This window comes from Elephas maximus, chromosome 25, assembly GCF_024166365.1.
Source record: "Elephas maximus indicus isolate mEleMax1 chromosome 25, mEleMax1 primary haplotype, whole genome shotgun sequence".
Lineage (NCBI taxonomy): Eukaryota > Metazoa > Chordata > Mammalia > Proboscidea > Elephantidae > Elephas > Elephas maximus.
The window spans coordinates 35062672-35076701 of NC_064843.1; the positions used below are offsets into that span (position 1 = coordinate 35062672).

At 44.3% G+C, this 14030-nt stretch overlaps 1 protein-coding gene across 2 annotated transcripts in view; it reads right to left on the reverse strand.

The window, feature by feature from the left end:
- Nucleotides 1–2528, reverse strand: part of ITCH (itchy E3 ubiquitin protein ligase) — a 115211-nt gene extending 112683 nt beyond the window's left edge. The window contains exon 1 of one of the 2 annotated variants that reach the window (XM_049868988.1): nucleotides 2422–2528. The gene's annotated coding sequence lies outside the window, so the exon portion shown is untranslated. The remainder of the gene's footprint in view (nucleotides 1–2421) is intronic. The other variant, XM_049868989.1, reaches the window with a different exon arrangement.
- Between the last annotated feature and the right edge of the window lie 11502 nt (nucleotides 2529–14030).

Below are 14030 nucleotides of genomic sequence, written 5' to 3' on the forward strand. Positions count from 1 at the left end.
GGTGGTTCGAATCTACTCAGAAGCACCTCAGGCATCTGCTCCTGAAAGGTCACAGCCTTGAAAACCCTGTGGAGCAGTTCTACTCTGCATACACACATGGGGTCACCATGAGTCAAAACAGACTAGATGACAGCTACTAACAAGAGTCTGCAACAGCCACTCTCCCATCTTTTCACTCTTTTATCTCCAGGGCAATCTTTCTAAATCACACATGCATTTACACCCTTCCCTGTTTACAAATCTGTACCTATTACTATCAACATAAAATTCATATTTTTTAGCATTATACTTAGAACTTTTCACATAGGTGACTCATTTTACCTTTCTGGCCACATGTCCCACAACCTTCTCCTTTTCTACCTTTTTTCTTCCACAACTCTCTGCACTTAGATAGAGCATTAAAGCAGTTCTTCTGCCTGCCCTGTCCTTCCTTTTCCCCACCTCTGTGATACTCCTCATCATCAAAGACCCAACTTCAGGTCCAGGGGAAGATCCTGCCTACTTCTCTGGCCAATGCCCAGGTAAAAGTGGTCACTTCTTCCTCTCTTGTCTCAAGGTTTTTTGAGCTATCCTCTGTATATCCACAGTATTGCTTACATCAATAGTTCCCAAGACCATCAGAATTACCTGAGGCATGTTTTAAAAATCAATTCTTAGAGGCCAACCCAGACCTACTAAATCAATGAGGAAGTGAGATCCTGGAATTTCTACTTTTAATAACCTCTCTAATTATTCTAATAGTCAAACTTGAAAACCACTAGCTTCTCTGTCTCTCCCAATAGGTGTAATAACGTGTTTCTTAAACGAATGTAGAAATGGTTTAAACCAGAATACGCTGAAGAAGTATTCTGCACTGGTTTTTTAATTCATACCATATCATAGTTGACTTGATTTGTATGCTGAAGATGGAGAATTCTTTTTGGATTCACATCCCAAAAAACTTACACTCACTGTTTAAAAAAGTTGTTGAATTTCCACCTTCATTTCTAGATCTCAAAACCAAAGTAACCCTACCTTGAGTAAACCTGTGAATACACAGTGCAGGTTCTCACCAGATGTGCTGGGAGAACTTTATTTCAGCTGAGAAGTCCTTAGCAGATTTTGAGGGTGGAAATACACTGTCTTTACATACTTAAATGAGCCTGGTGGTACAGTGGTTAAAGCGCTCTGCTGCCAACCAAAAAAGGTCGCGGTTCCAACCCATCAGCCACTCCGTGGAGGTGGGGGGGGGATGGAAACCCCAGGTCAGCTCTACTCTGTCCTATAGGGTCGCTAGGAGTCCAAATCGACTAGATGGCAGTGGGTTTGGTTTAGGATTTACATACTTAAAATCAAATTATATTATGAATAGATACAAAAGGAACTGATTTAAGTGCAAAGATAAGTGAGTAGCTGACTGACTCAGGGCTCATTTAATTTCCAAAGAAAAATCCCACTCTTCCGTGCCCATCCCGCACCCCCCCAAAAAACTATATAGCAGCTGTGAAATAATAACAGATAATGTAACAAGAGTAAGATGCGGATACAACCAAGAAAACGAGCTGTCATTGAGAATCGTGAATTTCGGTAGTTTGCAAGTTCACCTGGTTGCAGAGGTGGCTAACTTGAGGCCCAGCGTCTGTCTTCGGAAGCACAGACCCTGTGTTTACCTCTCTCTAAGTCGCGGCCCGGAACTAAGTGTGAAAACTTGAGTTCCCCGCTTGGATTCATGTCCTCATCACGTTTCGACCCCTAGGATACGTCCACGGCTACTTTTGTCTTTACTACAGAAAAGCGCATTCTCAGGAGGGAGGACGGTGACAGCTCCACGTCTGCAAACTCGGCGAGAGGCGCCAGTGGGGCCGCGACGGTGGCGGGCACCGGGAGGGGCGTCCGGACCGGGACCACCATGCGGGGGGACAATGGAGGGAGGAGGAGAGGAGGCAGCCGCTGTGCTGGGTCCCCCTCGCGACCGGGGGCTCCGAAAAGTCTTCGGGAAGGCCAGACCGGCAGCAGGTGGCCTGGCCGCCGCCCCTCACAGGGGCCACGTCGCCCGCGCCGACCGCAACCACTCTGCCCCGCGTAGGCCGGGCCGCGAACCAGTAGCTCCCTGGCGGGGCGGAGGGGCGCCGGCCGGACCCTGGCCGCGCCTGCCAGGGCCCAGCCCTCTCACAACTTGGCGCCCGCGAAACTACCGGCTGCGAGAGCCTCGGCCCGGCACTGGCCGCTCGGACGTCTGTCCGACCCACCCCCCGCCCGGCCTTGGCCGCCGGCCCGAGCTCCCCGCGCCCCGTACGGGCACCAGCTGAGGGAAGGAGCTGCCGAGGATCTGGGATCCCGCCTTGCGCACCGCACTGCTCCACTCCTCCTTCTCCCGAGATACTCTTACCAGCTTTATCCCCTCTCCCTAGAACCACCCCCAGTCCGCCCGCGGGTGTTTACCGGGACTCGGGGCGGCGGCGACTCCTCAGTTCCTCGACTAAGATGGCAGCCGGTCCCGAGCCCCGACTACAGCGACCAGAGCAAGTTGGCGGCCAACGCGCAGGCGCCTCCGCTAGGGAGCGGCCTGGACTACAAGCCCCAGCAGGCCTTGCGCGCGGCCGGCTGCCGGTCCAGTAGAGCTGGCAGAGGCTGGTCAGCGCAGCTAAAGCGAAGCTTCCACGCCCCCAGGTGTGAGGAACTCTCGGATTGGCTTTTTTTTTTTTTTTTTAACCACCCTCCCCAGACCTGGTGGTGCAGTGGTTAAGAGCTCAACTGCTAACCAAAAAGGTCAGCAATTCAAATCCGCCAACCGCCCCTTGGAAACCCTGCGGGGGCAGTTCTACTCTGTCACTACGAGAAGGCAGAACCTCTAAAGATTACAGCCGTGGTTCCTAAACTCTGTTGTTGTTGTTTGTTGGGTGCCAACTCTAAACTCTAGCGTGCATCAAAAAGACTTGTTAAAACATGGAGTGCTGGGCCCCAACCCCAGAGTTTCTGATTCAATCAATAGGTGTAGGATGGGATCTGATCGTTTGCCTTTCTAACGAGTTCTCTGGTGATACTACGTACGTAAGAATCACTGAACTATACCAAAACCAAAAACGGGTTGTTGCCTTCAAGTCGATTCCGACTGATAGTGACCCTAGAATGCACACTCTGGAGTTACACTGATTAGGTTCAAATCCCCCCTTCTCAACCTCTTAACAGGGTACTCTTAGGGATGACGATAATAGCTTATACTTAAATAGTGCCAACGTGCCAGGTGTTCTACGAGCCGATTTACACACCAATTTTTTTCTGCTCCTCCCAACCACTCCCCCAACTAATTTTTGCCAATTGCCATCAAGTCCACTCTGACTCAAATGGTCCTACAGGACAGAGTAGAACTGCCCCACAGGGTTTCCAAAAAGCAGCTAGTGGATTCAAACAGAGCTCTTAACCACTGTGCCAACAGGGTTCCTAAGAATGTATGCGCTAGGGTAATCAGGGGTTTTCTAATTAGTGCCCCAGGTGATTTTTGTCACCAGGTACTTTTGGGAAACTTAGTGATCCTTTAAGGTACCAGGTATTTTTATGACCATTCAACAGAGAAGGAAACCAAGTCTCAAATAAATTAAATGACTGTCCCAAGATCACTCAGCCAGGGGCCAATGATCCAACCCAAGTCCTCAGGCTCCAGATTCTGCGTTTCTCTATATACATATATATATTTTTTTACTTTTACAGCAAAATCTGCTCCCCTTCAACAGTTTCTAGACGTAATGATCAGTGACATTGGTTACATTCTTCACATTGTGTCAACATTTTCCTTATTCCTGTTCTAGTTGTTTCACTTCCATTGACTTAAACTCCCAGTCCCCAACCTTCCCATCTATGTTTTAAAATAGCTGTTGTCCATTTGGTCTTATACAGGTCATTTTTTAAAAAGAACGTAATACTCAAGGATGACAATCTTTACTTTTTAAGCTAAATTGTTACTTAGTTTAAAGGTGACTTCAGGAGGTAGTTTTGATTCAAAATTTGAAGAGTAACTCAAGGCAGTAGTCTTGGGGACTCCTCTAGCCTAATAGACCCAGTAAGTTTGGATTCTTAGAGAATCTGAAGTTCTGGTCTACATTTTTCTCCCTTTTTATCAGGATCCATCTATTGTGTCACTGATCAGAACACTAGGTACTAGGTACAATCTAGTTCTTCTGGCCTCAAGGTGGAGGAGGCAACGGTTCATATTAGTCCTGTAATTCAGTTCCTTCTCTGATTCTTGGGTTTCCTTCTTTCTCTTTTGTTCCAGGTGAATAGAAACCAATAGTTGTATCTTACATGGCTGTTCATAAGCTTTTGAGACCCAAGACACTACTAACCGTACTGGGAGATAAAACATAAACTTTAAGAACTATGTTATGCCATTATGCTAAGTGAAATTAGTCAGTACCAAAAGGACAAATATTGTATAAGACCACTATACTTAAGAAATAGTTTAAACTGAGAAGAAAATATGCTTTTGTGGTTATGAGAGTGGGGAGGAAGGGAGGGTGGGAGAGGGGCATTCACTAATTAGTTAGTAGATAGGAACTACTTTAGGTGAAGGGAAAGATAGCACATAATACAGGGGAGGTCAGCACAACTGGACTAAACCAAAAGCAAAGAAGTTTCCTGAATAAACGGAATGCTTCAAAGGCCAGCGTAGCAGGGGCAGGGGTCTGGGAACCATGGTTTCAGGGGACATCTTAGTCAATTGGCATAATAAAATCTATTAAGAAAACATTGTGCATCCCACTTTGAAGAGTGGTGTCTGGGGTCTTAAACGCTAGCAAGCAGCCATCTAAGGTGCATCAATTAATCTCAACCCACCTGGATCAAATGAGAATGAAGAACACCAAGGACACAAGGCGATTACGAGCCCAAGAGACAGAAAGGGCCACATGAACCAGAGACTACATCATTCTGAAACCAGAAGAACTAGATGGTGCCCAGCTACAACCGATGACTGCCCTGACAGGGACCACAATAGAGAACCCCGAGGGAGCAGGAGAGCAGTGAGATGCAGACCCCAAATTCTTGTAAGACCGGACTTAATGGTCTGACTGAGACTAGAAGGACCCCGGTGGTGGTCATGGCCCCTAGACCTTCTGTTGGCCCCAGACAGGAACCATTCCCAAAGCCAACTCTTCAGACATGGATTGGACTGGACAATGGGTTGGAGAGGGATGCTGGTGAGGAGTGAGCTTCTTGAATCAGGTGGACACTTGAGCCTATGTTGGCATCTCCTGTCTGGAGGGGAGATGAGAGGGTGGAGGGGGTTAGAAACTGGCGAAATGAACACGAAAAGAGAGAGTGGAGGGAGAGAGCAGATTGTCTCATTAAAAAAAAAAAAAAAAAATTTTTTTTTTTTTTAGGGGAAGAGTAACTGGGAGTGTGTAGCAAAGTGTATATGGGTTTTTGTGTGAGAGACTGACTTGATTTGTAAACTTTCACTTAAAGCACAATAAAAATTAAAAAAAAAAAAAAAGAACTATGTTATGCCAGTTGTCTTGATTGTCCCACAAGACCATGACCCTAAGCCTTCAAACCAAGAGAGAGCTAATCTCATGAGGTGATTGGTTATATCTAATTAGTATCAGCATCTGTAGCCTGTAGCCCCCCATTTTCGTTTTTTTGATTGTTGTTATTGTTGCAAAGTTATATATAACAGCATTTGCCATTTTACTCTTTTTTCTTATGCACAGTTTATCGATTATCAATGACATTAGTCAAGCTGTGCAAACTCTACCCCCACTTGGAGCCACCTTTCCAATCACCATAGACACAAAGTAACTCCTACCTAGAGAATGCTTCACCATCTTCTCCTTTCTCCACCCCTGGTAACCACCAATGAACATTGGTCTCTATTGTCATTTCTTAAAAGTGAGAATATACAATATTTGTCTTTTTGTGATTGATTTATCTTACTCAACCTAATGTCCTCCAGGTTCATCCACGTTGTAAGATGTTTCGGGAATTCCTTTTTCTTTATGGCTGAGTAGTATTCTATTGAATGGATATACCACACTTTGCTTATCTATTCATCTGTTGATGGGCACTGTCCACAATTTTTAAAACTAGATAAATATTACCCAAAACTAATCTATGGTATTAGAAATCAGGATAGTGGTTACCCGTTGAGGGGAGGTGGTACCTGGAATGCAGCACAAAAGGGGCTTCTCAGTGCTGGTTATAATATTCTGTAACTTGATCTGGGTACTGGTACCTGGGTGTGTTCACTTTGTGAAAATTCGTTGAGCCACGTACTTAGGATTTGTGTATTTCCTCTATTCATATTATATTTCAATCAAAATTTACTTTAAAAAATGTTTTAAATACATACTTGCTTTGTTACAAAAATGCATCTTTTTCTACTATGTGCCAAAGGTTCTCAACCTTTACAGTGCATCAGAATTATGTGAAGGGCCGGTTAAAACAGATTGCTGGGTGTCACCCCAAAATTTCTGAATCAGAAAGTCTACGGTAAGGCCCAAGAATTTGCAGTTCTAACAAGTTCCCAGCTGATGCTGATGCCCAGGGATCACACTTTGAGAACCACTGGATGACACTATCCTAACCCTGCTAGCACCAACAGGGTAGATTAGTTCTGACAAGGAAGGCATTGTCTAGCAGGAGTTAAAAATCTGAGCTTTGGACAAGACAGGAACCACTCCCAAAGTCAACTCTTCAGACAGGGATTGGACTGGACTATAAGACAGAAAATGATACTGGTGAGGACTGAGCTTCTTGGATCAAGTAGACACATGAGACTATGTGGGTAGCTCCTGTCTGGTAGGGAGATGAGAAGGCAGAGGGGGACAGAAGCTGGCTGAATGGACAGGGAAATACACGGTGGAGACAAGGAGTGTGCTGTCTCATTAGGGGCATAGCAACTAGAAGTATATACCCAACCCACTGCCGCCAAGTCGATTCCGACTCATAGTGACCCTAAAAGTATATAGCAAGGTGTATATAAATTTTTGTATGAGAGACTGATTTGATATATAAACTTTCACTTAAACCACAATTTAAAAAAAAAAAATTGGGGCTTTGGAGACACACAGATCAAGCATCTAGTCCTGATTCTGTGAACAACTGGCTTAGGGGTCTTAGACAAGTCACCTGAACCTCAGTGACTAAATCTCTAAACGGGAATAAAACAGCCTACCTCTTAGGATGTTGTGAAAATTCTAGGAGATCAAGGGTAGGTAGTGATGCTTCTCCAAGGAGAAGCTGAGTTGGTGAGTGCAGGGATTCCAGCTTGGCTGTCTCCTCATCTTCTATGCAGTGTGAATGGATCCAGAGCTCAGGCCAATCTTGGCCTGGCCAGCATGCAGGGCCAGGGGCTGATAAAGCCTCAAGCCACCTTCATCCTCCTGCCTTGGACACCCAGGGCAGGCCAGCACAGGACCCAGCCCTGCCAGAGCAAGAGCAGGAGGGGCAGAGGAGGCCACTACCAGCAAGGAAAGGAGCTTCCCAGGCCTCTCAGGTGAAGAGGAGGCTTGGAAACGGGATGCAGTCCCAGAAGGAGTAGGGAGAGAAACTCCAGCCACCTACATGGCTTTCGCTGCAGAACATGTAGCCACACTGCTGTCTCCCTCTTCCCAGGAGCCACTCTGCTTTCAACTGCCAGAATCAGGGGAAGGCTTGAAAAGTGGCAGAGCTCTGTGTTAATGGAGAGAGAAGTTACTGGACAGGGCTGCTGAAAGCCTGAGATCTGGACCCAGAGAGACCAATTAAGACCTGAGGCTGTGGCTCCATCATTTCCCCTTTTGAGACTGTTTCCTCATCTGTAAAAAGAGACATACAATCTCTGCCTCTGGGTGCCTCAGCCATTCAGGGTTGCCAGTTTAGTAAATAAAAATACAAGTTATTGTTGTATGCAGTCTAGTCAATTCTGACTCATAGCAACCCTGTACGACAAAGTAAAACTGCCCCATAGCTTTTCCTAGACTGTAATCTTTATGCGAGCAGATTGCCAGGTCTTTTCTCCCGTATAGCCACCAGTGGGTTTGAACCACCAACCTTTTAGTTAGCAGCTGAGCACTTAACCATTGCACCACCAGGGCTCATTAAAAATACCAGATATTCAGTTAAACATGAATTTCAGATAAGCAATGAATGATAATATTTTTAGTATCACATATGTCCCCAAAATTGCATGGAACACAATCACACTAAAAAAAATTTCTGTTGTTTATCTGAAATTCAAATTTAATTGGATGTCCTACATTTATTTGACAATTCTATTCCCAAGGCTTTATACACTTTCACTGTCAGGGCTAGTCAACTTGAATACCTCCAAGGATCAAAGGAGAATGAAGAACACCAAGGTCACACGATACCTATGAGCCCAAGAGACAGAAAGGGCCACATGAACCAGAGACTTAAACATCATCCTGAGACCAGAAGAACTAGATGATGCCCGGCCACAACCGATGACTGCCCTGACAGGGAACACAACAGAGAACCCCTGAGGGAGCAGGAGATCAGTGGGACGCAGACCCCAAATTCTCATAAAAAGACCATACTTAATGGTCTGACTGAGACTAGAGGAATCACGGCGGTCATGGTCCCCAAACCTTCTGTTGGCACAGGACAGGAACCATTCCCGAAGACAACTCATCAGACATGGAAGGGACTGGACAATGGGTTGGAGAGAGATGCTGACGAAGAGTGAGCTACTTGTATCAGGTGGACACTTGAGACTGTGTTGACATCTCCTGTCTGGAGGGGAGATAGGAGGGTAGAGAGGGTTAGAAACTGGCAAAATTGTCACGAAAGGAGAGACTGGAAGGAGGGAGCGGGCTGACTCATTGGGGGGAGAGTAAGTGGGAGTATGGAATAAGGTGTATATAAGCTTATATGTGACAGACTGACTTGATTTGTAAACTTTCACTTAAAGCACAATAAAAATTATTAAAAAAAAAAAAAAAAAAAAGAATACCTCCAAGGGCCAGCCTGATACATAATAACAGCTTTCTATGTCATAATTACCAAGTAGTACCCTAAGTGGTTTACATGCACTACCTCATTCAATATCCACAGCAACCTAGGTGGGGCGCTCAGTTTCCTCGTCTATAAAATGGGAATAGTAATGGACCCTACTTCACAGGATTGTTGTGAAGATTAAATGCACTAATGCATGCATAACACTTACAACAGTGCCAGGCAAGGACTCAGCAAGTGCTCAATAAGTGATAGTTACAATTTGCCCCGTTTTGCAGAAGGGAAAACTGAGACTCAGAGAGGTGAAGTAACCAGCCCACAGTCACATAGCTCGCAAGTGGCAGACCCAGGATTTGAACCCAGGTCTTAAATGTTGGCAACTAACTCAAAGTGTTTAAAAACCTTGTGTGTTCCGCTACTACTCATGACTACCCTGGCAGGGAACACAACAGAGAATCCCTGATGGAACAGGAGAACAGTGGGATGCAGACCTTAAATTCTTGTAAAAAGACCAGACTAAATGGTCTGACTGAGACTAAAGGGATCCCGGAGGTCATGATCCCTGGACCCTCTGTTAGCCCAAGACTGGAAGCATTCCCAAAGCCAATTCTTCAGACAGGGATTGGACTAGACTATAAGACAGAAAATGATACTGGTGAGGAGTGAGCTTCTTGCCTCAAGCAGACACATGGCACTATGTGGGCAGCTCCTGTCTGGAGGGGAGATGAGAAGGCAGAGGGGGATAGGAGCTGGCTGAATGGACATGTGGAATAAAGGGTAGAGAGGAGGAGTGTGCTGTCTCAGTAGGGGAAGAGCAGCTAGGAGTACATAGCAAGGTGTGTATAAGTTTTTGTATGAGAGACTGACTTGATTTGTAAGCTTTCACTTAAAGCACAATAAATAAATTTTAAAAAATCAACCAAGTGTAGGTAACGATATCAGGTGACATGGGAGTTTGGAGCACACAGGAGGCAGAGGGGAACTTTAGGCAAGAAACTTTGTATCCGGCTGTGCCTGACGGACCTTTTCTGTGGACTTTATAGGCACCCTGTTGTCACTTGTCACTACATGCTTGGGGCCACTCTCAAGGAAAAAAATCATGTTTCACAAAAATTTTGTGTGTTCCATAGAAAAGAGAATGGATAAACTGTGGTATAGCCATACAATGGAATGCTACACAGCAATAAGAAAGAACAAATTAATACATGCGACAACATGGATAATCTCAGACATTGTGCTGAAAGAAAGAAGCCTTATGTAAAAGAGTATGATCCTATTTGTACAGTATTCTAGAACAGGCTAAACTAATTGATAGTGAAATATCACAATAGTGGTTGCCTCTGGGGTGTAGAGATTGACTGGGAAGGAATACAATGCGATTGTTTAGGGTGTTGAAAATATTCTTTCAATATCTTGTTAGAGGCGTGGATTACATAATTGTACACATTTTTCAAAACTCAGCAAATAGTACATACACTTGAGATCTATACATATCATTGTAAGTAAATTTAACCTAAAAAAGTAGGAAGAAATAAAAAACAAATATTGAAGCCTAGTTAACGAAAGGCATGCTGAAGTGTTTAGAGGTACAGTGGGCTGATGTCTACAATGTACTTTGAAATGCATCAAAAAGATGGGCAGGTGGAAAGATAGATAGCGAAATGAATAAATATATGGCAAAGTAATATGACAAACTGTTAACAATTATGGAATCTAGATAGCAGCTACACGAAAGTTCACTGTACAAGTCTTTCAGCTGTTCTACAAGTTTGGAAAATTTCATAACATTTGGTAGGAAAATTCTGCACAAACAAAACATGGTTTGCCTACAACCCCTGACCCACTCATAGGCACCTCCCACCCATTCTTCTCTTTTCAAGCTATAACCGGCTGCCTGCTGGCCCTCTTCAGCTGGAGATTTCATGGCTATTTCAGAGGCAACACCAAAATCTACTACTTCCCCAAACCTGCTCCTCTTCCTTTGTTCCTTATCTTAGTGACAGACCCTCCATCCATTTAGTCAAACAACCCAGAAGCCACAGCTTATCCACATTCCTACGATTTCATTTCCAAATTCCTCTCTCGTTGCTTCTGTTCCAACATTCCTCCAAATTGGGTTCCAGTCCTCTGTTTACTTACTGTATAACCTTTCAAGAATTGTCTTACCTTTCTGGGCCTCTGCTGACCCATTTAGAAATTGGGGTCAAATGCCTTACATAGCTAAAGGCAGAGGACTGAACCATCTAATCTTGTAAGTTTCCCTCCCTCCCCAAGCCATAAGCCCTTCAAGGGGAAAGAACTCGTCTTTATCCATCCCTGTGTTTTCTCTGGCATGTAGTAACACCTTAATGGTGCTTGGAAAAGAAATGGAAACCTCTTTATAAACTGTGAAAGGAGAAGGTAAAAGAGACACTGGCATTTATTGAGTTCCTGCTGTATGCTCCAAACTAGACATGCCTTTATTAATCCCTACAACTACCCTATCAGGAAGCATTGTGATGCCCTGTCTTAGTTATCTAGTGCTGCTGTAACAGAAATACCACAAGTGAATGGCTTCAACAAACGGAAATTTATTCTCTCACAGTTTAGCAGGCTAAAAGTCTGAATTCAGGGCACCAGCTCCAGGGGAAGGCTTTTTCCCTCTGTTGGCTCTGGGGGAAGGTCCTTGTCATCAATCTTCCCCTGGTCTAGGAGTTTCTCAGCACAGGGACCCCAGGTCCAAAGGACGCGCTCACTCCAGGCTCTTCTTTCTTGGTGGTAGGAGGTCCCCCTCCTCTCCGTTCCCTTCTATCTTTCATATCTCAAAAGAGATTGACTCAAAATACAACCTAATCCTGTAGATGGCATCCTGCTTCATTAACATAACTGCCTGCAATCCTGCCTCATTAACATCACAGAGGTGTATTTACAATACATGGGATAAATACATCAGATCACAAAATGGAGGACAACCACACAATACTGGGAATCATGCTCTAGTCAAATTGACACATATTTTGCGGGGACACAATTCAATCTGTGACACTCCCATTTTTATAAAGGAGGAAACAGAGATTCAGAGGAGTTACATGACTTGCAGAAACTCACAGAGAATGCAAGAAGCTGGCCTGGGATTTGAATCCAGGACTGTCTCTTTCGACTACATCACAACTGCCTCTTCTTGAATCAACGTAAATAAGAGACTTTGTGTTTTTCTGTATTCTTCAGATTTTCTGTACTGAATGTGGAAGTAGAAAAAAAAGGTATAAAAGTAAATAACCATAAGGAGCTCTCAGCACTTGCCCCTGCAGTTTTTGGGGGGCCGGGCTTCAGAGGGGCAGTTGCAGGTCTGAGGAACTCCTTTAGATGATAAACAACATGCCACAGCTTCTTCTAGCCCTGCTCATCCTCATTTCCTTCTTTGCTAGCTCTCAAACTTAAAACTGAAATTCTCCTAGGAAAGCCCCATTAGCCATCTCTACCAAGCACAGACCAAAATCATTTCTTGCATAGAGTTCCTGCTGGAGATGTCTATTCTAAACCAAAATCTGCATCTCTTAAAAAAATAAATAAAGTCATGTCTTCAAATTCCTCACGTAAAGATAGAATCAAGCCCCAGGCATCCAGGTCACCAAAGCCAGGAAGGTGTTGTCAGACCAGAAACACTCCTGGGAATCTTAAAACTCAGCCTTGATTCATGCAAACTTCTCCTGAGGTGGCAAAGACTGCAATCAGAAGTGCAAGTATGTGTGATACTTTGTTCTCCATCCTTGAGGACCTTCTAGATCAGGAGGGTGGGGAGGGTAAAGGCAGGCCCTAAAAGGTCAATTGATCCAGTCCCCTGCATTCAGGCTGCTTCCTCATCTGTGAAATACCTCTTTGGGCTTTGAGGTGTCAACCCAATAAGAAAGCATTAACACAGTATAGGCTCACAGTTGGTACTCAATAAAAGTGAGCATTTGATTTTTCAGAGGAGGCAACTGGGTCCCAGAAAGGTTAGGTAACTTGCATGAGATCATGCAGCTAGTAATTGGTAGAAGCAGGATTCATATGTGGCCAGCCTGACTTTAGAGCCCACATCCTTAAACTTTAAGCCAGCACCTTTCAAAGGTGTTATGGATTGAATATGTCCCCCCAAAATATGTGTCAACTTGGCCGGGCCATGATTTTCCAGTATTGTGTGACTGTCCTCCATTTCATGATCTGATATAATAATCGTATGTGTTGTAAATCCTAACCTCTGTGATGTTAATGAGGTAGGATTAGAGGCAGTCAAACTAATGAGGCAGGACACAATCTACAGGATTAGATTGTATCTTAAGTCAATCTCTTTTGAGATATATAAGAGATTAAACAAGCAAGCAGAGATCAGAGGGACCTCAGTATCACCAAGAAAGAAGAGGTGGGAGTGGAATGTGTCCTTTGAACCCAGGATCCCTGTGCTGAGAACCCCCTAGACCCAGGGGAAGATTGATGCCAAGACATATGGAGATCTCCAAGGAACGCTGGGCCCACAGACATTGAAAGGAGATGCGGACCTTCCCCCAGAGCAAACAGAGAAAGAAAGACTTCTCCTTGAGCTGGCACCCTGAATTTGGACTTCTAGCCTCCTGAATTGTGAGAGAATAAATCTTTCTTTGTTAAAGCCATCCACTTGTGGTATTTCTGTTATAGCAGCACTAGATAACTAAGACAAAAGGGTTGTGTATTGATGGAGGCACCTGAGATGATTTTAGGCAGCACCATAAACAGTCATTTAAAAATTTTATTAAGTAAACTTTTAGAGATATATAAAAGAAGAGAAAATAATATAATGAATTTCCAGCTTCACCCAGCTTCAAGGGTCAACTCAAGAACAACAGCTTTCACCTATTTCCCCCACTAACAATTTATTTTGAACCAAATCCTAGATACCATATCATTACTTTTAGAACTATTTCAGTAGATTTATGGTAACTTTTTTTTAATATAATTTTTATTGTGCTTTAAGTGAAAGTTTACAAATCAAGTCAGTCTCTCACACAAAAACTTATAGACACCTTGCTACATACTCCTCATTGCTCTGCCCCTAATGAGACAGCCTGCTCCCTCCCTCCACTCTCTCTTTTCGTGTCCATTTTCCT